The sequence below is a fragment of the Quercus suber genome, unplaced genomic scaffold, assembly GCF_002906115.3.
Source record: "Quercus suber isolate HL8 unplaced genomic scaffold, Cork oak 2.0 scaffold_1010, whole genome shotgun sequence".
Lineage (NCBI taxonomy): Eukaryota > Viridiplantae > Streptophyta > Magnoliopsida > Fagales > Fagaceae > Quercus > Quercus suber.
Genome location: NW_027070423.1, coordinates 111223 through 134149, shown reverse-complemented (window position 1 = coordinate 134149; position 22927 = coordinate 111223). Strand labels below are relative to the sequence as shown.

Below are 22927 nucleotides of genomic sequence, written 5' to 3'. Positions count from 1 at the left end.
TTTAGGAGTTTTAGTAAAAAAATCATTAAATCTAATTTCATTCCCTCCCATTCCTCCCAATTTCGGGGGGAATGAAAATTTGAGATTTTAAGGGAATAGAAAGGAATGGGTGTTCCCTCCTGCCCATTCCATTCCCTCCCACTTAAACTCCCAAACAAGGGAATGAACTTTCCATTCCCTCCATTAAAACTCCCAAACAAGAGAAGGGAAGAATATTCTAAATTTATTCTTTTTATTCCTTTCCATTCCATTCCATTCCCTCCTCCCAAGCGGAGCCTTAGGCTCTGCTTGGGAGTTCATAAGGGAATGGAATGGAATGGAATGAGATAATCATAAGGGAATGGAAAGGAATGGAATGGAATGGAATATATTTAAGTAAGGGAAAAGAATGGAAAAGAATGGAATAGAATGGAATTAAGTAACTTTGATTGGATGTTTTAAAATAAAGGAATGGAAAGGAATGAAAATGAATGAAATGTAAGTAATCCTGTTTGGGAGCAACATGGAGGGAATGGAATGGAATCATTTTACGACAATATTACTATTAGACCTCTATTTTAAAATAAAGGGTTGAATATATAGGGGTATTTTGGGAGTTTTAGTAAAAAAATCATTAAATCTAATTTCATTCCCTCCCATTCCTTCCAATTTCGAGGGGAATGAAAATTTGAAGTTTTAAGGGAATAGAGAGGAATGAGTGTTCCCTCCTACCCATTCCATTCCCTCCCACTTAAACTCCCAAACAAGGGAATGAACTTTCCATTCCCTCCTTTAAAACTCCCAAACAAGAGAAGGGAAGAATATTCTAAAATTATTCTTTTTATTCCTTTCCTTTCCATTCCATTCCCTCCTACCAAGCGGAGCCTAAATGTTTGTGGAGACTTATTGGGTGTATTGTAAGTTTGTGTGTGAGGCTTGTGAGAGGTTTTGTTTTTATGTTAGTAAGGTTTGCGAGTATCGTTTATGTGAGTTGTGAATGTTGTGAAAGTTTGATTGCGTATGGATGTAATCCATATCATTGATAGTAAATTTTGGTTGGTGTTGCCCATGTACATAGGCATAGAATTGTGAATCTTAATTAAGGAACTAGGTATTGTGAGCCTTTAGGAAATGAGGTATTTCAACAATTTAACTTGGAAGAATGGAGATAGGGTTCGACTCAATAATAGTAGTTTGCTTCAGGGGCGGAGCTACATGTTAGAGTGGGGATGGGGGGGCATTTTGAAATTTTTTTTACTATATAAAAATATTTAATATTTTAATAATTAGCTCTCAAAAATGGGACTTGGCCCCCCCAACTATTTGAGTTGGTCCAATAATGTTCTTTAAAAAAATTTTCCAATTTGTCTAGTAGTTATAGAGAACATATTGTTTCTCAAATTCATTTTTTATGGTAAAATGTGTTCTCGTATTTTTTAAAGTTTTGAATCATTTATGTCTTTGAACACTTCATTAATTCAATTGAAATTTTTTTACTTACAATGGTAGACAATTTGGTAACTTATATTGAAAATGAAAATTGTAAGGATTTCACTATGGAAGATGCTGAAAGATTAATTTAATTCTATGAAATATTTAATTTTAAGGATTTATTATGAAAGATACTAATTTTGTGTGTGTGTATAGATACATATTTTTGTGTATGTGTATAAAAGTTTGTATAGACTAATAAATTAGCAACACAAATCAACCTCCCTAAACAAAAATTTTTGGCTCTGCCCCTGGCTTGCTTACCAGCAATACCGAAACTAATGCCAATTTATCTTCACTTGTTGATGACTGCCAGCATTTGATGAACCAATTCCCATAAATCTACGTGAAGCATTGTTACAAAGAGGCAAATAAGTGCATGGATGCACTAGCTAGGAGGGGAACTAATCTAATGTGTGATTTCATTATTCTTCTTATTCCATCCATGGATGTATCTTTTCTTTTGAATCTAGGTTGTAGTGGAAACTATATGCATAGAGCTTGCTCTGTCTGCAATGACTGTTTAGTTTCTATGACTCTGCTTAATTTATTTCCCAAAAATAACAAGAAGTCTTCTTTGGAACAACATTATTTTCACATGGGTGAAATCGCAAATACCATTTTTTTTATGTACTAATCACAAGTTACGTCAGTAATTATGAACAAATCCATGTCACTAGATTTATTATCTTGAAAATCTAAAATTGGGCCTTGTGGAATTGATTGTAAGCTATCTTTTTGCCTTTATTTAGTCGATGATACGAATTAAGAATTGAGATGAATTGGTTAATAATATTATAATGTGAATCAAGTTGTGAACTGAGAGCCCATTTGGCCTTACAATGGTTGTTGTGGGTGTGTTCCAAGTACTCTGGCTTTTGTTGTGAGTCTCATATTAAGTGTACTCCTTGTGTATGTAAACAATTGTGGATCTCCTCTTATATATCTTAATATGTGAGACCTAGTGTAGCATTGGCTTTATTTGACACACCATCAAAACACTTTCTCGTCAGTTCGTTTAATGCTTTATCGATTAGAAAACAGTGTACTATTCTTGCTCTTCCACAAATTTTTCTCTTGATCCAATGGTATTCTTACTTAATCAGTTGAAAGAAAGATATTATTAAAAGGTTGTTTTTAAAACTCTGTGTGTAGAAGTGTGTCCAATACAAAAATCAACGCGATAGTCTAATTTAAGGGGTTGTTTGGCTAGAGAATCTATTCACACAGAGTTTTACTTTGGGTGACATAAATCAACCTTTAAAAAAAAAAAAGTTTTTTGATGGTTCTATGGTTTTGTGAGATGTTCATAAACTTATCTCTATTTTCTATTCTTAAATTTTATTTGGATTACACTTCTTCTTGATTAAAAAGTTATTTATTCACTAAAATATTTTTAACAAAAATTTCATGGGAAAATTGATGATTTTAAATGATAATTTAGATTCCTTCTCAAAAAAAAAAATGATAATTTAGATTAAGTTAGTATTTGACTTTTATATATGTTTTTTTAAGAAGATTGTAAACGTTGGATAAAAATTGAGTTTCCACCGCAGTTTTTTCCCCCTCCAAAAATATCATTATTTCACAAATTCTACCAAAAGGAAGTTTTCAAATAGCAAAGCCAAATGGATACTTAATCATTGGTCTATTTTTCTTCAAAAGAAAATCATCGTTGTTTAGAATTGGATTTCAGACCCCATTTTGTTTACAAAAATATAATTATTCACAAATTTTTAAGCCAAATTAATNATACCGAAACTAATGCCAATTTATCTTCACTTGTTGATGACTGCCAGCATTTGATGAACCAATTCCCATAAATCTACGTGAAGCATTGTTACAAAGAGGCAAATAAGTGCATGGATGCACTAGCTAGGAGGGGAACTAATCTAATGTGTGATTTCATTATTCTTCTTATTCCATCCATGGATGTATCTTTTCTTTTGAATCTAGGTTGTAGTGGAAACTATATGCATAGAGCTTGCTCTGTCTGCAATGACTGTTTAGTTTCTATGACTCTGCTTAATTTATTTCCCAAAAATAACAAGAAGTCTTCTTTGGAACAACATTATTTTCACATGGGCGAAATCGCAAATACCATTTTTTTTATGTACTAATCACAAGTTACGTCAGTAATTATGAACAAATCCATGTCACTAGATTTATTATCTTGAAAATCTAAAATTGGGCCTTGTGGAATTGATTGTAAGCTATCTTTTTGCCTTTATTTAGTCGATGATACGAATTAAGAATTGAGATGAATTGGTTAATAATATTATAATGTGAATCAAGTTGTGAACTGAGAGCCCATTTGGCCTTACAATGGTTGTTGTGGGTGTGTTCCAAGTACTCTGGCTTTTGTTGTGAGTCTCATATTAAGTGTACTCCTTGTGTATGTAAACAATTGTGGATCTCCTCTTATATATCTTAATATGTGAGACCTAGTGTAGCATTGGCTTTATTTGACACACCATCAAAACACTTTCTCGTCAGTTCGTTTAATGCTTTATCGATTAGAAAACAGTGTACTATTCTTGCTCTTCCACAAATTTTTCTCTTGATCCAATGGTATTCTTACTTAATCAGTTGAAAGAAAGATATTATTAAAAGGTTGTTTTTAAAACTGTGTGTGTAGAAGTGTGTCCAATACAAAAATCGATAAGATAGTCTAATTTAAGGGGTTGTTTGGCTAGAGAATCTATTCACACAGAGTTTTACTTTGGGTGACATAAATCAACCTTTAAAAAAAAAATGTTTTTTTGATGGTTCTATGGTTTTGTGAGATGTTCATAAACTTATCTCTATTTTCTATTCTTAAATTTTATTTGGATTACACTTCTTCTTGATTAAAAAGTTATTTATTCACTAAAATATTTTTAACAAAAATTTCATGGGAAAATTGATGATTTTAAATGATAATTTAGATTCCTTCTCAAAAAAAAAAATGATAATTTAGATTAAGTTAGTATTTGACTTTTATATATGTTTTTTTAAGAAGATTGTAAACGTTGGATAAAAATTGAGTTTCCACCGCAGTTTTTCCCCTCCAAAAATATCATTATTTCACAAATTCTACCAAAAGGAAGTTTTCAAATAGCAAAGCCAAATGGATACTTAATCATTGGTCTATTTTTCTTCAAAAGAAAATCATCGTTGTTTAGAATTGGATTTCAGACCCCATTTTGTTTACAAAAATATAATTATTCACAAATTTTTAAGCCAAATTAATGCTTATAATCTTCATCAAAAAAAAAAAAAACTTAATCATTGTCTACTTCCCCCCCCCCCCAAAAAAAAACAACCATTGTCTCTTTTTCTTTTTTAATTCTTTATAAGATAAATTTTATCATGGTCTTAGTACAATGTTCTACTATATCTTTTTTTTTTTCTTTATTATTTAATAAAGTTCCTAATAATACTTCAATGAAAAATAAATTTTTTGTATTATGTACAAGGACGAAGTCAAGACTTTGAGTTAAGGGGGCAACTCTTACCTCTAGCTCAGTAGCTTCTTAGCCACTGCAGTTTGTTTTTTTTTTTTTTTTTTTTTTTTTTTTTTTTTTTTTTTTTTTTTGATGTGTGCGTCTGATAAGTGAAGGCAAAATTATTCTATTTATAACTTTTTAAAGGCCAATTGTTTCTTTGAGTAAAATTGGTTAATTTGACTTAAATTTTTTTAGCTTTGCTATTGGGGATTTTTGTTGTTGCACAAATATTTTTGGGCTAGTATTTGTTGTTTTAAATTTTAGATATATAAATTTTTTTTAATGATCTTTAAAATGAAAATTTTTTTTTTTTTACTTACAAACCAATAAAATAGAATTGATAATAACCTTACTTAAAAAAAAAAAAAAAGGAGTAATGATAATAATATATTAAGAAATAAACAAAAAATCGTTCCAATCTATTTCAGTCTTTCAAAGAGAAAATCTAAGAAAGAAGAGAGGAGATGACCATAGACCCATCCTAGATATAAAAATAAAATTCTAACAAGACAGGATTAAAAGCAATTTTCAACTCCAAGTATTAGGCATAGTTTGGTTCTAAAAGTGATATATTCACTTTTCATTTTCTCTTTTCTGCGTTCAACTTCTAAAATTAAATATAGAAAAAAATGACCCATTTTTTCATGTGAGGGTGTTTGATAAGTTATTTTGAATACATAATTTGAGTAAAAAATTTATCATACACAGTTTGACATTGTTATTTTATTTTTTTTAGTTACTTTTTTCACTTACACACACTCACATTAACTAGGTGGGGCCCTTTGTGTTTTCACAATATTTATGGAATTGCCATTGTATTCATTTTCTATGAAAATGAAAACACTGAAAATGTGTTTTTATTTTTTGTATTCAAATCCAACTTTTAAGATACTAAAAATAAAAACTGAGTACAAATTTTTAGGCCAAACAAGTTTTTTTTTGTGGTGTGTTTGGCTAAAAATTGAAAATCAAAACATAAAACACTACTTTTTTTTTTTTTTTTTCAGCTAACCAAACCCCTTAAGATCTTACTTTTAATTGACAAATGAGAATGCATCTGATCATATCATCTACATACATACGGTTGTATATATTTTTAAATTTTTTAGTGATTTAGTTCAGACATACAGTTTTCTCAAAAAAAAAAAAAAAGTTGAGACAGATAGATGTTTAGTCTTCATAAGTGTCGTAGAAATTAAGAAGGCATTTGGATAGCGATGAAAGCATCCAGCGTCTGCGTTTTTTTTTTTTTTTTTAAGAGACCATCGCCTTCATGAACAGTGTAAACAGACAAATAAACATGAATGAACAGTACAAACAGACAAATGAACCATAACCTTTTCATGAATAATAACTTTTTTATTATTTTCAATTTTCAATTTTTAATTTTTAACAAAATAAACAATATTCAAACAAAAATAAAAATAATTACAATACTTTGGTAGGTCCGAGACACTTGGAATATTAGGCTAATATGGATATGGATAATTTCATTGTCAAAAGTCTGTCACACGTCATTTGGCCTAATTGATGGTGTTGTCACAGTCATCAAGGTGCAAAAGGGACTCACTTTAGCACCGAAGTGGCTAACCAGTGATCCAAAACAAATTCACACATGCAGTAGAATAGTCACGCTTCATTCCCAAGTCCCAACTCCACTTTTGTGGGCATAGTGCTGTTAGTTACATATTTGTGTGTACAGTGTGATCCAAAACAAATTCACACATGCAGTAGAATAGTCACGCTTCATTCCCAAGTCCCAACTACACTTTTGTGGGCATAGTGCTGTTAGTTACATATTTGTGTGTACAGTGTGTATACACTATCTAAGTTGAAATCATGAGTTTAAAACATTTATTTCAGTTAAACAGTGAAATTGCACTTTTTAAAAGCTATTTTACCATTTCAAAATTATAACTACACAGGATTCCAAAGCTACAAGTACGGGATTTCGGATATGTGTGCAACAAATATAGGTAGTATGCACTACTACTTTTTTTTTTTTAAATCAACTTTGCTGCTAGGAAGGATGGGAAGAGTTTATGCCAACTAAAAGAACCTAGTATTCTGGGCTAAAGACTTCAATCCATGATTGCCAAACATGCATGGAATATTCTTACAAATGAAAACTATTTATGTGTAAAACTCCTGAGAAGTAAATATAGGTGTAAGACATGACTGACTCAAGATTCTTAACTCAAAGAGAAGTCTCCTGGATTTGGGGATATTTAGAAAAGTTGTAGAACTGGTGATTGGCAGAGTGAAATCCTTCCAACTTCATGTGTTCACTGTTCTTGTCTTCTAGATATTGAATGCTTAAGCTCCAGCTAAGTTGGTGAATTATAATTAGGGTCTGTTTAGATACCGCTTATTTTGCTGAAAATGTAAAACCAATTTTTTTTTTAAATAAAAAGTATTTGTGGTTCCCGTGAACAATGCACAAGACCCGTTAGAAAAGCAAAAAAATGCTCTTCTTTTCCTTCACAGGACCCATAGTGCACGTTCCTTAAAAAAAAGAAAAAAAAAGGCCAAAACATAGACTCTGACCTTTTTCAGTTATATCCAAACGGTTACTTAATTGTCATATGGGCTAATCACTTATATTTATAATTAACAATTTGTCATTTTAGACAATTATAACTAAATTTAATTTTTAACTAATTTTAGCTTAGAATAAAATTTGGAAAAAAAAAAAAAGCTTTGCATTTCCAATATATATGAAGACAATCCCAATTTATTTATTTTGTTATATTTTCGTATGTTCTCCTAATAATTAAATATTGAATCTTGTAATTAAGTGACGTTGATAATCATGAGTCAAATCTCTTTTTTCTTACTCTTTATAATAATTTAAAAGAAAAATTAGGAAAGAAGTATTATGTAAATAGGGGTTGGGTGGGGGCAAAGATAGGGTTTATTTATATATTTTTCTTTAAGTGAAGTCAACCAAAATGTATATGTGTTTTTAGTTTTGAATTACCAACAAGGGCACATGCACCATTTTTTTATTAAAAAAAGAAAAAGAAAAAGAAAAGAATTTTGTATGTGTTCATTGTCCCAACCTACTTAAACCTTGTATATATGGCTTGGACATGCACTTATTCTTAGTTTTTACCTTTATTTATTTATTTTTTTTTGGAGAATAAAATAGAAAATTTTATTCTTTTGGGCATGCACTTCTTTTTAGTCTTTTTACTATTGACAACATTGACATTGGTGCGATTGTATCTCTACTTTAAAAGGCCACACAAAGGGAGTAAGATCAAACTGAGCGCACCCAAGTACACAATGCCAGCCAACCTGTCCCTAGACAAATACAATTGGAGTAACGCCTGGGGACACATATAATTTCTCACAACTTTATCCCACAACTTATCATACAACTTATCATTATGTGTTGTGAGAAATTATGTATCCCTAGCATTATTCATACAATTTGGTCCACAATTAATTTTTTTCCAATAAAGCTCAACGCCATGGCTTGCCATGCCCACAATGTACATACTTCCAAAATCCATGCCAACTGGGTATTTTGTCCTATAATGATGACAATAACCATTTCGGTAAACATTTTGAGTGTGATAGTGACACATACTAAATTTTGTGTTTTGGGATATGACCATTTCACCCCTTTTGCTTAAAAAAAAAATGTTTAGGGCCCCTAGATAATTGAGAAGGAAATGGACACCAATGTACTCATTAGTATGGGGATACTCGAACCCGAGATTGGAGTCTTATTGATATATCGTATAAGTCCCTTGTCACTAGGCCACATGTTGGATTGACGTTGCATTGTAGTCATAGAGTACCCAAATCCACCACCGCATACTTTTGTCATTACGTTGGGGTTTTGAAGGGGAAATGAGCACACCACCATCACCTTCCATTTTAAGAAAGACCGAAAGCAAGTGTGAATTTAACACTACTTGTTTATTTCGATGTAAAACATGTTGAGAAAAATGTCTTTTTGTCATTTTCAAGTATTTGAAACACCTAAAAATTTTGGCCAAATCGAGAATTAGTAAAACCCTCCTCACCCCCAACTCAATCAAGTGCCTTGGATTTGCTTAGAGAAGACTTCCACAACACTCTCAATCATGTCTCGGTCTCACACCCACCCCAGCAACCCAAACAATCCAGCTATTGATCTACCGCCCACCGTCGAGAAATCTTTTTTTCAAGCTATCAATCGCATTAGGCTTCTTATTTTCGCTTTCTTTATTTGATGAATATTCTTTTCCTTTGATCGTGTACCTATAGAGATGAGATATTTAAGGTTCAAATCATCCCTCCAATTGTAACTATTAAATTATTATTTATTTTATATTAAAAAAAAATTGCTAGTAGGAGACAAGGTAGCCAATTTATATATTTCGTGGAATATATTTTCCATACGAGTTAAGCATTGACAAATATTTTTAGGAATGCAATCTACCAACGGAAAATACAAGTCATTTTTCCTAAAAATGTTTTTCGAAACAAAAAAAATTACATTTAAACAATTGAAACTAAAAAGAAAAAGTAAAAAAGAAAGAAATGATTGATGAACATATACCACCTTCCATTCGTGCGTACTTAGAAGCACTATTTTCCCAAATTCATGTCACAATAATTTGACCACTTTTAAAGCAGATGGGATTAAGGATGGATCATTGGAAATGATTATATAGGCACCCAAAAAAATGATTGAATTTTCATTAAATTGTATAATTCAATTCAATTCAAACTTCAATCTTCATTTCACTGTGTGCTTTGTACACCCAAGCCTCTCTCCAATAAACTACTGAATAGTCTGACAAATTAATGATAAGCTTGGGGAAAAAATGTTACAATTCTTTTTTTACAAGATGCAGTAGGATAAATAGAATGTTTATGCACAAGCAAAATACAAAGAATTACATTCTTTAGGCTCTCTCTCCCTCGCTCTCTCTCTGTCCTGCTACAACAATGACATCGCTTTATATAGATGGTAAGCCGTTGAACTCAGAATCCTGGCAAGACTGAGAGGTCTGCTATCCCTCTTGGAAGGTCAGCAATATCTCTGAGCAGAGCAAGCCTGTTTTTTCTAATTCTTTCTTCTTCCTGAAAGCACAATAATATTTTATAAACAAATGAATGTTGAAGTGAAACTGACCACATCTAAATCGACAGAGATGAGCTGCAAATGGAATGCACAGTTTTTTTTTTTTTTTAAGTGAACTAATGACCAAAACCAATTAGCATAATCTTTTCTAGCTCTACATATTGCCTAAAATCAGATTTTAAAAATTCAGAATAGCACTTTTACAAAGAAAAATGCTCTATGAGCTCAAATCGACGGCCTCTAGATCAATTTAGTTAATATTATTAGCAAAATTACTACTACTACCACCGTTACTCGGAGCATTTATTTTATTTTATAATTAAATAAGGGAAAAACCTGTTACAATTTGAAATCGTGACTTAAAGTCAAGTTCAGTGCATTTTGGGCAGTGTGGATCTACACGTGTAATAAACACTGCCCATTAAATAATGCTCTCACGTTTTTGCAGAAGACCTGGCTGTATCCTCACTAGAGCAAAAGAACTTTTAAGCACCAGCAATAAGCTTGTGACTAAAATCCAAAAGGTGTATGTTTGACAAAATCAGCTTTGCTTTTTAACAAGCTGGTAATAAGTAATTGTCAAAACTTTTGAATTTGTCTGTCAGAAAATAAAAAGTGATCTTGAAGCGTTTGATATGTAATTGGAACCAGCCTTGTGTCATAGAATCTATGGAAACTAAAGCTAATAAACTGTCTTGTAAGAAGACCTTGCATATGCATAACTATGGACCGAGAACAGGCTGACTGTCCCTCAGCTCTACATGTTGAATTAATGTCTCAAAAGCTTAAGCTAATAGAAAACAGCCAAGCACCGTATATCAAGATGAAACACAGTAACACTCCTCTCCCTCCATGTGCATGCAATGACCTTTAAGTGAATGTAGCCTTGAATGTGCAGAAAAGAAGAACTCACTACAAATGAAGATTGTCACTAATCTAATTGAGGAACTCAACAAAAGATAAGGATTTGATACCACGTGGGGCTGAATACGTGAGATTTTTAACTATTTAAAAGGGAGATAAAGTGGAGATAGGGTTTGAACTAAAGGCTACTGCTCTAATACCACCATGATAAACTACTACTTGTCTTAAAAACTTAAGCTATTAGGAAATGGTGAATTTAATCACGTAACCATTATTTTAACAAATCCTGTAGGAAACAAAACCAGTAATGTATCAAAATAAGCAGCTGACACTGGGATTTTTGAACTCAACAGAGATGCTCAACATACAAATTTAGTTACAAGCAGGTTGGGTCTGGGTAAGTTTCCGCAACTTCAAATCAAATTAAAAAAAAATTAGGGTCCGTTTGGATACCGCTTATTTTGCTGAAAACTAAAAACTAAAAACACTGTAATAAAATAATTTTTAAATGTGTAAATAGTGCCGTGGGACCCATTTTTAATGAAAGTTTTGTTGAAAAAAAAGATTTGTGGGTCCTGTGAACAGTGCACGGGACCCACTGAACAATGCAATTTCAGTGAAAATTTTGCTGTCAAAAAGGTAGTGGGTCTTATGCACCAGGGTGCACGGGACCCACTGACAGACAACATCCCACATGATGTGTATGGGACCCACTGACAGACAACATCCCACGTGATGGAGCGCTTCTCAATAAATAAATAAAAAGAAGAGGAAAACACAAACGCACAACCGACAGCCGCAATCCAAACGCATACTTAATGTACATTACTTCTCAGCTATTCACCAAAAGGATTTGGTCCAGTCTTTTATACCTTGTTGCAAAATATAAACAATTTGAATTTTGACAGGAACCTCACAACCACAAGAATTAAGTATAAAATGTGATGGATAAGTATCTATATAAGCAATAAGCTAAAAAGGTAACATAATTAAGCATCCAACTATTGATCTACATGAAGGCATATGAATGTAATGATAAATTACATGTAACACATGGTTTCAATTGCTCATACTATATTTTAGAACAAATATGCAAAATGAAAAAACACTGCCAGAAAATAACACACACACACAAACACGTGTGTGTGTGTGTGTTATGCATGTAAATTTCATTATATCTAATGAATATCTAAATATGTATGCAACAACTACCAAGCTTCAGTCCTGAAATTTTTAAGATCAACTATAGATCTTCAACAAACTACTCAACATCAGCCAAATGTATTTTACTATACATTTATGCAACTAGAACATAAATAGAACTCGAAACTCATTAAAATCTAGAGATATGCAACAAAATAAACAAATATTTGTGTTTCAAAAGATATGCAACTTTGATCTAAACATCAAATTTAGGTTCAATTATAGTCTTCCATAACTCTTGATACCTAAAGCATAGCTTGTGAACTGCCATAAAACCTATTTATCAGGCTACTCCAGGTATGAATGACATCGTTTCTTCTTATCAAAAAATAAAAAAAATGGATGGCACCGTTTCTCATTCTTTCAAGCCCCAAGGGTGTGATTTCCACCTAGTACATGTTGACTTCTAATGTTACATGTGTTCATTCATGTAAGTGACAGGTAAGATAACATACCACCATCACAAAGACAAGATTAAAGAATTCTTCAAGTGGTTGTACTAGCTGTGAAGATATTTCAACAAAATCATCTATCTCAATCCCTGTAGGAGGACAAAAATGGTAGATCTTATAGTTAGTTAAATAAATTGTGGCTGCCAGTTATCCATAAAATCGAAAGAAACAGGCATGAAAAAAAAAAAAAAAAAAAAACTCAACTACACAGAAAATGGAAATATGACAGAAAGAAAGAAATACCAGGATGGATTTTGTTTTTAACTGACAAGAAAGCGCTCCATAGAGCTCTCTCTTCATTTGTCTCGAAGGCAGTCTCATCAACCTAATAAAGACATATACACCCATTATAAGGGGATAGGCTAAAAATAAATCCTTATAGTATAAGATATATTTCATAAAGAGCATTGTCCCAATATTGAGAAATTGATTTAAAAAAAAAAAATAGTAATGAAACTTTATTGAAGAAAAGGAACTACTTTATGCACACAGGATTCTACAAAAAACAGTCCTAAAGAGAGACAATAAATGAAAGTTACAGTCTAAGAGAAAGAGAATCAATGAAGTTTACAAAAGAATGCATCTCACTATGGCCAAAAACACAGGACCATTCAAACATAATTCTTAGGAAATATGATTTCAGCTGAGTTACCGAGGGCATCCACACCCTCAAATGCACATTGATTCCCATCTCGCTTCATGAAGTCCACAATAGGCAAAATGGATCTAAGTTCCAAAAAAATTAAGAATGACCAAACCAGTTCCCCCACAACCAGAAAGTAGCTCAACAACACTCTTGGGGATTACCATTGCTTCTGCACATGCAACATCAATTACTAGAGTGATCTCATTCTTATTTAGATTGTCACCGGTTAAAATATCTCCCGTGCTGCTGCCAGACAAAAATGTTTCCCATTTTGGAGCATTTTGTGCACCAAATACTTTTTCCAAGGAAATGTCACTTCCCTTGTGCCCCTTAAAGCATCATAGCATGAGCAAACATCAAATTGACCATAACTAGTCAACCTCCATTTCATTCAATCCACCCTCATTATTGGGAAATAAGATACAAACCGAACAAACATGACTCATTTACAAACTAAGGTAGAGGTATACGAGTACATGGGTTGACACAAACATGACTCATTTAATAATTGTGTCAACATGCCTCAACCCCAACACAACGTGTGTATTAAGAGAGTTAACACAAGACAACCTACATAACATGCTTAATAAACAATCCTTGTTGAGTTGACTCAAAACTGACATGTTTTTATATTTTATAAGCACATAAATTATAATAATTATAAAGAAATATACTTCATACTAATTCTATTTCAAAATAACATCAACTAAAGTACTAATAACGTATAATTGAAAAGTTCTTATTACAACATGGTGAACTTCCATCCTAATTTAGAAATACACAACATAAAAAAAATTAATAATAGATGAAAGCTTTTTTTTTTTTTTGGGTTGGGAAAAATTTTAGGAACTTTAAGGATTCACAGTAGAATTTACCAATATAGACATTAAATTCATTTAATTACTCAATTCTATATTCTAATGTGTTGGATAAAAAAGACAATTATAATATGGGTTAAACAAGTTTGTGTCAAAACAGGTCAACTTGCGTTGACACAAATAATGAACTAGGTCATTTCAAGTTAATTGTGGGTTAAATGACACAAAATTGACCCATTTCATGATCGTGTCAAAGCAGGTTGACCCTCTTTGACATGAACCAATTTACACTAAATACTAATTCACAAAAAATTGTGTTGTGTTCATAGATCATGTCTAACATTGTCACCCTTACAAATAACATGACTCTTCTACTTGAGAATATAAAATCACTCAGAATTTGGACTAGGTCTCCTGGAGCTATTTAGAGTGTTAATCAGCATACTGATAGGGAGATTATTGCTCCACCTTGATATTGTTGTAGCTCTAGTACGCTTTAAAAAAAAAAAAATAGATAGTTAAACTTCAACTAAACTAAGCAACTTTAAAACAATCAACACTAACTAACTTATCCTTTTTTTTAATAAAAAAAATCAACATTAAATAAAAAGAAAGTGATTTCCATTATAAACAACCTGGCCTGCAAATCTACTAAAATCTCGAGGTAACACCCCATCAAGCATAAATTCTTAAACCATCCTCTGCACAATAAAGATAAGAACATTTGAACCCTAACAAAAATCATTGCATATTTCCCACAACATGCTCCACATAACTGACCAAAGGCAGCTAGATTCAATGATAAATGGAGCAGGGAGAGTTCATGAATTATACTATATCATCACTAAGTAATATTTGTTTTCAGAGAAGCAGAGAAAGAAAAGAAAATAATCCAAATTGATTAATAAAGACATGTCGAAAATGTAAAAAAGGAAAAAAAAAAAAATATCTATTACAAAATACAGAAAAGATGTCAGTGCTTGAGCACTAGATGGACGGATAGCCACACACTCACACCATAGAACATCTTAAACAATTAAACAAGCAATGATGAGCACTGCTACACATGTCAGAATGTAAACAAACAAAAACAGACCTATGAAAATACAAAGTCAGGAACTAGATAAATTTCAGGCCCAAAAGATAAGGCTTCTATGTTAGAAAGAAAAAGGTACCTCCATATCAGGGTCCACTTCCTTTCCACGAACAATTCTTGTTGGACGAGAATATGCTTCAACCACCTTTGGAAAAAGATTGCCTCTTGACAAGGATGCCATCTAGAACCAATTTTTTTAGACCATTAAAAACTAATACATAGTTCAAGAAAATTGTAAAAATGTAATAGAAATATCTCCCATATAAGTCCTTTTTCTTTAAAATGAATATTTAGAAAAGGCACTGAAGCCATGTATATGCAATAGATTTTTGTAATTAAATCTTTTACTCAAGAAAAAGAGACAAAAAAAAAAAAGGAAAGAAAGGAAGAAAAAGAAGACCATTTTAGAGCAAGGATTGCAAAAGATGGTAGATAAAGAAATTTAAGGGTATCATTATCAATATCATATCCTAATCCAGCTCACATATCAGTGCCTCCTGGCAGCTTCTGGTATCTATCTAGGGTATTTCTGAAAATTACAACCAGATTGATCTAAGAGATTTATTATTTTCAAATAAAGAAAAGAATTTTTTTTCAGCATAACTTTGATGTGGTGGTTGAATCTATTAAGTAGTTATTTGCAGCAGACACTGGTCAATATATACAAAAAAGGACTATAAAAAACGTCATTTACCTTATTTGCTGACTTTGCTGCCAGAGAAGGCAAGTTTGCCCGCTCTGCAAGGATAGAACGAACCACTTCTGAGCTTATTCCCTTATCAACCTGTAAACAAATCACAGCCAATTTGTGTAACAGTGAGCTCAATGTCTTGTCAGAATATATTACATGTCCTCAAATAACACACTCTGATTATTGACAAAAATTAATTTACAGGATTAAAAATTGCAATGAGTAAATAATAACAGTAAAGCCAAACAGATTATCTGACATAATACAGTTAAAAAAAAAGCTTATATTACCGGAAACTACCACAATTGAACACAGAAAATTTGGGGAGTAGAAAACATGCACATCTCCCTTTTCAACCAAAAAAAGGAGAATACCAGATCTAATGATTGTTTCAATAAGTAGCTGGAGATGGCTGTAACCTCTTAAACAGTATAAACCCTATGAATTCAATCTATTGTAAAGACTTCAAGTCTGGTTAGTTTCCTCAATGGTCTTCGAACCAAATGACATCTCCTGTCCTTATGAAGAAGGGGTGGAGGTTAAGGTTACTGGTTCAATTTACTATAGGTGTGACTGTGTGAGTAGTGTTTACCTAGCAAGATAAGTTGGATCAGTACATCTTTCTTTCTACACACTTATTCTAGGTGGCGTGCCCATTTTCTTTTATATTTTCCAGATGAACATGTGGAAAATCAGCTATAAAAATTCAACTTCAGAATTTGCAGTCACTGGTCAAGCATTAACCACATTTTTGTTCAAGATCAATGTATTCAGACAAACTATGAAGAGCAGGCAAAATTTCTGTTAAGTATTGGTACTAAAACCATGCCTCTCAGCCAATGCTGTCATAGCTCAGCAGAGAAGGCAACAAGAGCAGAACGGGGAAGGAGTCTCAGGTTTGAGTCTTAACACTATGCCCCAATAGTACCATCCTTGTTTTCTGTTGAATATATTATTTTTAGCAGAAAATAAAAACCTAAAAAAATAAGGAAAACATTCTGGCAAGTGAAAAGATGCATAAGTTTTGTTAAGCAAAGAACTCCATAATATAAAGACTACAAACCAGAAATTGCTCCAGTCCCCGACTAACAAATTGAAGTACCTGAAAGGAAAGATGCAACAATCATAATTGGATGCCCATAACAGCTGTAAACAAATTTATAAGCATGATGATGAATCCAAAGTAATTACAAGGGATGGCATATATAAAAGTTGATCATATATAGTAGCAATCAAGAAACACATGCAGAAGCAGAGTAACAAAAACCTACTCAAATAATCAGTTGAATGCCATTATGTGGCATTGGTAATTATAGTGGTAACCATAGGAACAGTGATGATAAATTTTGATACAACTCTAAAGGGTGTTTGTTCTTACATCTTCTATTGTACTGGCATCTACTTGAATGGGTTGGACTTCAGCAGCGAGTTCCAAAGCTTGTTTTAGATCCAGATTTTTATCCTTTTCTACCAACAGTTGGACCTAAAAGAAGCAAATTCAGCACAATCGAGTGTAATTATCAGAGCCTCACAGCATTCAGATGATAATAACTTACAAGACCATAAGAGATTCTTCATAGGCCAAATGGATCATTGGTGGAACCAGGCTGACAACCAGCAGCAAATAAGCCAACAAGGCTATCTAATCTGCAGAAAACATATTACATGAAGACAAACTGCAAGCAGAGTATCCTTGTTGAAGAGTAAGCATCCGGTGCAGTTTAATAATCTTCTCTTACAAACTCATGTCTAACCCAGGACTAAAACTACCCCCTCCCCACCACTCACCCCCCCAGACCCCTTTCCAAATGAAAAGGATGACAATACATTAGAGAATCCATGCATGCATGCCATACAAAGGAACTGTGCCTGTTCTAGGGTATTAGGCTATTTGAGCAAGATCTGATGACTTTATGGATCATCTTTTGCCCTCTATGGAGAGATCTTCAGCTGTTTTTGCATATTAGGGTGTTAGATAGTTGAGCAAGAAACTGAAATCCCACTTCTTTTTCCTTTTAGAATAATTTTTGATAGAGACAACTCAAATGCTCTTATCAAGTCTTCTTCATTCAACTTCTTCAGTGACCTAGAGAAAAAGTTTACCAAGTGGAATCAAATACCAAAACAAGCCATGCTTTTCTTGCCAGATTGCGACTCCATCCAGTTGGTTTTGCTTTTTTAATCTTTTGCTCCCACTTTTTTTATAAGTACTAAAAATTTTATTAAAGGACAAAATATAAATACAGAGGACAAAAATGCTACATCCTTTGAAGAAATTACAACTGAATATTCAAAAATGAAATCCTAGAAAGAATCACAATGTAAACCGCCCAAAATGCACCACAAGTCAAACAATAAATGCAGGAAAATGGTTTTAAGTAAGTTTCTTCTTTCTTTTTTCTTCTTTAACTAATACACCACATGCCCAAAAAAGGAGAGAACTACATGCCCTCTTTATTCAGTTTTAATAATTTTTCAGCATCCTTGAGCGAACACTTAAAACTCATATGGCACACATTTAATTTATCCGAAGTAAAATTTTAGGTCAAACTACAATTTTGGTCCTTAAACTATGCATCTGCCTGAACTATCAATAGTTTCAAACTTCTAGAAGTTCTGAAAATGTCTCAATGTGCCCTTACCCTACCTTTTATCACCATGTGAATTGCAATCACTGATGTAGCACATGTGTTTCTACAAGCCGTTATAATACTCATGTGACATGTTAGGCCACATGCAGATCTCACATAATCAGAATATATTGAGATATGTGAACTTAAAATTAAAGAATGTAAAACAAATAGAAAATATTCGTGGTCCCTAAACCCTGATTTTGTGAGCACCATGTTGCTTAACATATTATATCAACATTATTAAGATATACAAAAAAATTTGTCACATTAACAATTGTCTTTGGTGTTGTGATGGAAAGGTAGGGTAAGGATAATATTGACTTGATTTTAAAATTTCAATAATTAAATTGAAACAATTGATAGTTTAAAGATTAATTTCATATCTAACACATCAAATGCCAATATTGCATTTTGACCTAAATTTTACTTAGCAACCAATGAGCCTGAAAGGGATAAGTAAATGAACTTATGATTAGAGTGTCACCTGTCAGCAATTGCCAAAACTATCCCCGCATCAGTTGCTGGAAGAATGTCCCAGAAAATCTAGGAAGTGTGATTTCATACAATGCCTCTGCAACCTGCAACACACAAAGCACAGAAACTGAAACAAAAACAGAGTATATTCTATTAAGTAGCACATGTGAGGCAATTATACATAAATTCCTATAAATAAAAAAAAGGAAAAAATACAGATATGAAACCCGAAAAGAAGAAATAACAATTAAAAGTAAGATGAACCTGCTCTGGATAGCCATCTCTAATAGCATAATGGCGGGCCATTATTCCTGCGAGAGAAGTAAATTCTGTGACAACTGCAGTAGCAAGATCTGACATAGCAAGAGATGCAGCAACCTGAAGAACTTGAAGCATAGCTTCATCAATTTGCAGAGCCGAACTTAGTTTGGTAACCATATTCTGAATGCGAGTCATCTTGTCCAGCATTGTTCCTAGTTTCTCCAATTGTATTTCAAGTTATCAAGATGTAAGAGCTATTAGAGAAGGGAACAGTGTCAATTCATCATCAATCAGATATAATTCCAGCACTTTCAATTATCACTTTTGATCTTAAAGTTTCCCCCACCCCCTTTTCTTTCAGGGGGAAAAAAATCCACTATGAGCACTACAAGCTTAAAAGAGTTTGTGCAATTATTATATAAAAGAAACAGTGTCTAAAAAAAGTTACATGCTGAACTTTCTAATTCAAAGAAGGCAACAGTGAAATTCTCTAATTGCCAAACATATCATCTCTCCTTTCTCATGGATTAAAAAAGAAAGAAATAATCTACATGGAAAAGAATCCCTTTCAATTTACTTCGGAATTCTGAAAATTTTTTACGTGTATCTGTCTCATAAAAAAATTTGGCATCTTCATAGCGAGCTCTGCACAAAAAATGAAACGCTTTGTCTCATATGACACTTCAATAAGAGAATAAGATGGAAGGCATAATAACAGTGTAATTCCAAATAAATATGCAATCACTCAAAGTAGATTCGTGAGAATTGAAATTTCATGCAAAAATGGTTAGGCTCAGAGACACCACTCCAAAACCTTGTTCCTGTGGGACTCACACTAGGTAATGCCATAAAAATTAAAATACCATTTTAAAACCTTATGCCGGCAGGACTCACAATAGGCAATGGCCTTAAAATAACATAAAGACAGAAACTTGGACCTAATTTGCCTTGTTGAAACATCTACAACTTCTGATTTAGGGGGAGAAAAAAGAAATCACTTCTAAAAAGATCTATAGAATTTTTCCTTTGCCAAAAGAAATTTAAGGAGCTATGAGAAGTTTAACAGATCATATCCTCCTCTATTGACCAAAGGGAAAAAAAAGGTGAACCAGTGAGAACCTTGTTTACCTGAGTACTGCTTCATTTCCTTTTCTCACTACAGTCTCATCAATTGCACCATTTGCCACCTAAAAGAAAACCTCATGTCACCACACTACTTACAAACAGATCAACCTTGACACTTTAAGAAGGAAAAAAAAAAAGGTAACTGCTAAGAATGTCTCACAGCAATGAAGTATGGCAATAGCCTTCCAGTGTCATCACTAATAGCAAAGTATTTTTGGTGCTTCTGCATAACCTGCATAATCATACATAACAGTCAACAAATTATGCACAAATTTCTAACCCCACATTAAAAGTCTGATAAACTTTTAACATCTTACCATAGTTAGAAGGTCTTTTGGAAGCTCTAAGAAGGACCCTTTAAACTTCCCAAGTACTGGAACAGGAGCCTCAACAAGATTTACAACCTAAAATATTATGCAAACAGATATACTAAGAACTTTTTTTCCCAGAAGTAAGCACAGTTCAAGTACCAGCCTATTGAACAAATTTCACCAAAAGAGAACACATCTATAACCTCATCAAGTAAGCCCTCCTTAAAAAGAGTGTGTCCATTGACACTTTTTGCTAACACATTAGACTGCTCCAAAATCTTTTTCTTACGTTCCTGTAAGAGAAAACAAATCATTCAGAAATTAAGTTTTGCTAATTCTATACTTCCTTTTTTTTTTTTGGTAAAAGAGTACAAGAAAAACGAGACAATGTTTTTAGCCATCCATAGTTTTGCAGAAAGTAGAAAAAGCAAGTTACTTCATAATACCTCAATTTCAACATTGATTCCAGCATTCCTCATAACTTTAGCATAAGATTCTGCACTTTTTACCTGTGAGTAGTTTTGTGGAGCTTTGACTTAACCAAGCATCTTAGACTTGGAAAACGAAGAGCAACTCCTAACACAACCCACCCCCCGCACAGGACAAAACGCACCCACACTCACCTTTAGAAGTCCAGGAATATAAAATCCATAAATTAAATAGGTATACTAAGAAATCATCAATATGAACAGATAAAAGAAATCATAATGTGGGAAATAGAGTGATATAGCTCTCAAGCAACATTCACAAATACTGTTAAGATAGAATCTACCAAAGGGAGGAAAAAGAGACATATGACCAAAATTTGTACTAAAAAAGAATTAAATGATTTGTAGCCACTTATTTGCAAACCTAATAGAGTGCCAATTAAAGGTTATAATAAAAATTGTGAGTTTAGAACAAAAATCTTCAGATCTGTATAAAACAGGACAATTGTACAAGCGAACAAAATTGGCCACAGCTCAATCAGTTGTACTTTCTTTGATAAGTTTTGGCCCCAAGAGCAGGAGGAAGGGGAAATTTGAACTAGTAACCTAACCTCCACATCATGAGCCGTTGTGTCCTCAGCCGATTGTGCTACCCTTTGTGGTAGCCAATTTGTTATCTCTAAAGGAAGAAAGGAAAGATATCTGCATTGATCTTTGTGTGTGTATTGACTATGGGTTACATGATGTACACAAGATAATGCAGTCAATCCTACCACAATTTTTCTATATTCCCTTCAATAAGAAAATTGATTCACTTGAGATTTGGGTTGTTAGATTGACCTTTAGGGAGTGGGCAATAATTATTTTTGTAACATATACATGAATACATACACAGATAAATAAACCAAAAATGAAATAGATACCTAAGTAGTCTAAGTAAAACGCATAGGAAGCTGATTTTGGAAATTGAAAAATAAAAAAGTGTAAATTTTAACCACATACCATGAGAGTAGCAGAAGGAGTATTACAAAGGCCATAAGACAGGTTGCCACTACATCCAAAAAAAAAAAACTAAATTTGTAAGTACACTGTATAAACACACGCAAAAGGAAAAACCAAATCCACAAACAACTTTTATATGCATTCCCCCCTAATGAGCCAAACAATAAGATGCATTTTAGCCAGTGATTTAAACACAAAAGGAATAACTCTAGACAAAACAAGCCATGCACCACAAAGTTCTATTCTGCCCTTCTCTTTTGGCATTGAAACTGTCCTTTCTAGAGGAAACATGCATCTATTGTCAGCACATAACCAAATCAAGCAACTTGTTGACCAACATGAACTTTCTAAATAGTCTACAAATGCTTTTTTCTTTAGTATTTTTTTATAATCCTGTTAGCTTTTTTTTTTTTTAAACTTGAGTATTAGCCCATGGACTAAATTTACATAATAGGTTGGGCTGCATCAATCTACTAGTTACCAGTATGAGAATCTCACCTAGTAAAAATTTCTCCTCAAAATAACTAATAAAAAAGAAACCTTCAGGCACCCATAGATGAACCCCACATTTCTAAGAAGGGAGGATGGATGATAGTTTATAGGTTTCCAAGCTACCTTGGGAGTTGTGGGGTGGGCTAAAAATGTACAATTATGGGCCTCATCCTCCCCTTCTCTCCTTCTCAGAATATTTTTTTTAAGTAAAACATTTCATTGAAAAAAAAAAGATCCCCCCCCTCAAAATTATTTGGTGAGAATCAAATTACTAGCATCAGTGCCTAGATCTCCAAAGGTAATTCATTTCCTCCATTGACAACAACTCATTTGTCAATAATGACAATGCAATATCCCCAAATGCAACAATGCCCCACTTAGCGAATCAAT

The 22927-nt window shown here is 32.9% G+C and overlaps 1 pseudogene; it reads right to left on the bottom strand.

Moving 5' to 3' along the window:
• Window positions 1-9620: 9620 nt before the first annotated feature.
• LOC112008482 (glycine--tRNA ligase, chloroplastic/mitochondrial 2-like) overlaps window positions 9621-22927 on the bottom strand; it is a 31060-nt pseudogene continuing 17753 nt past the window's right edge.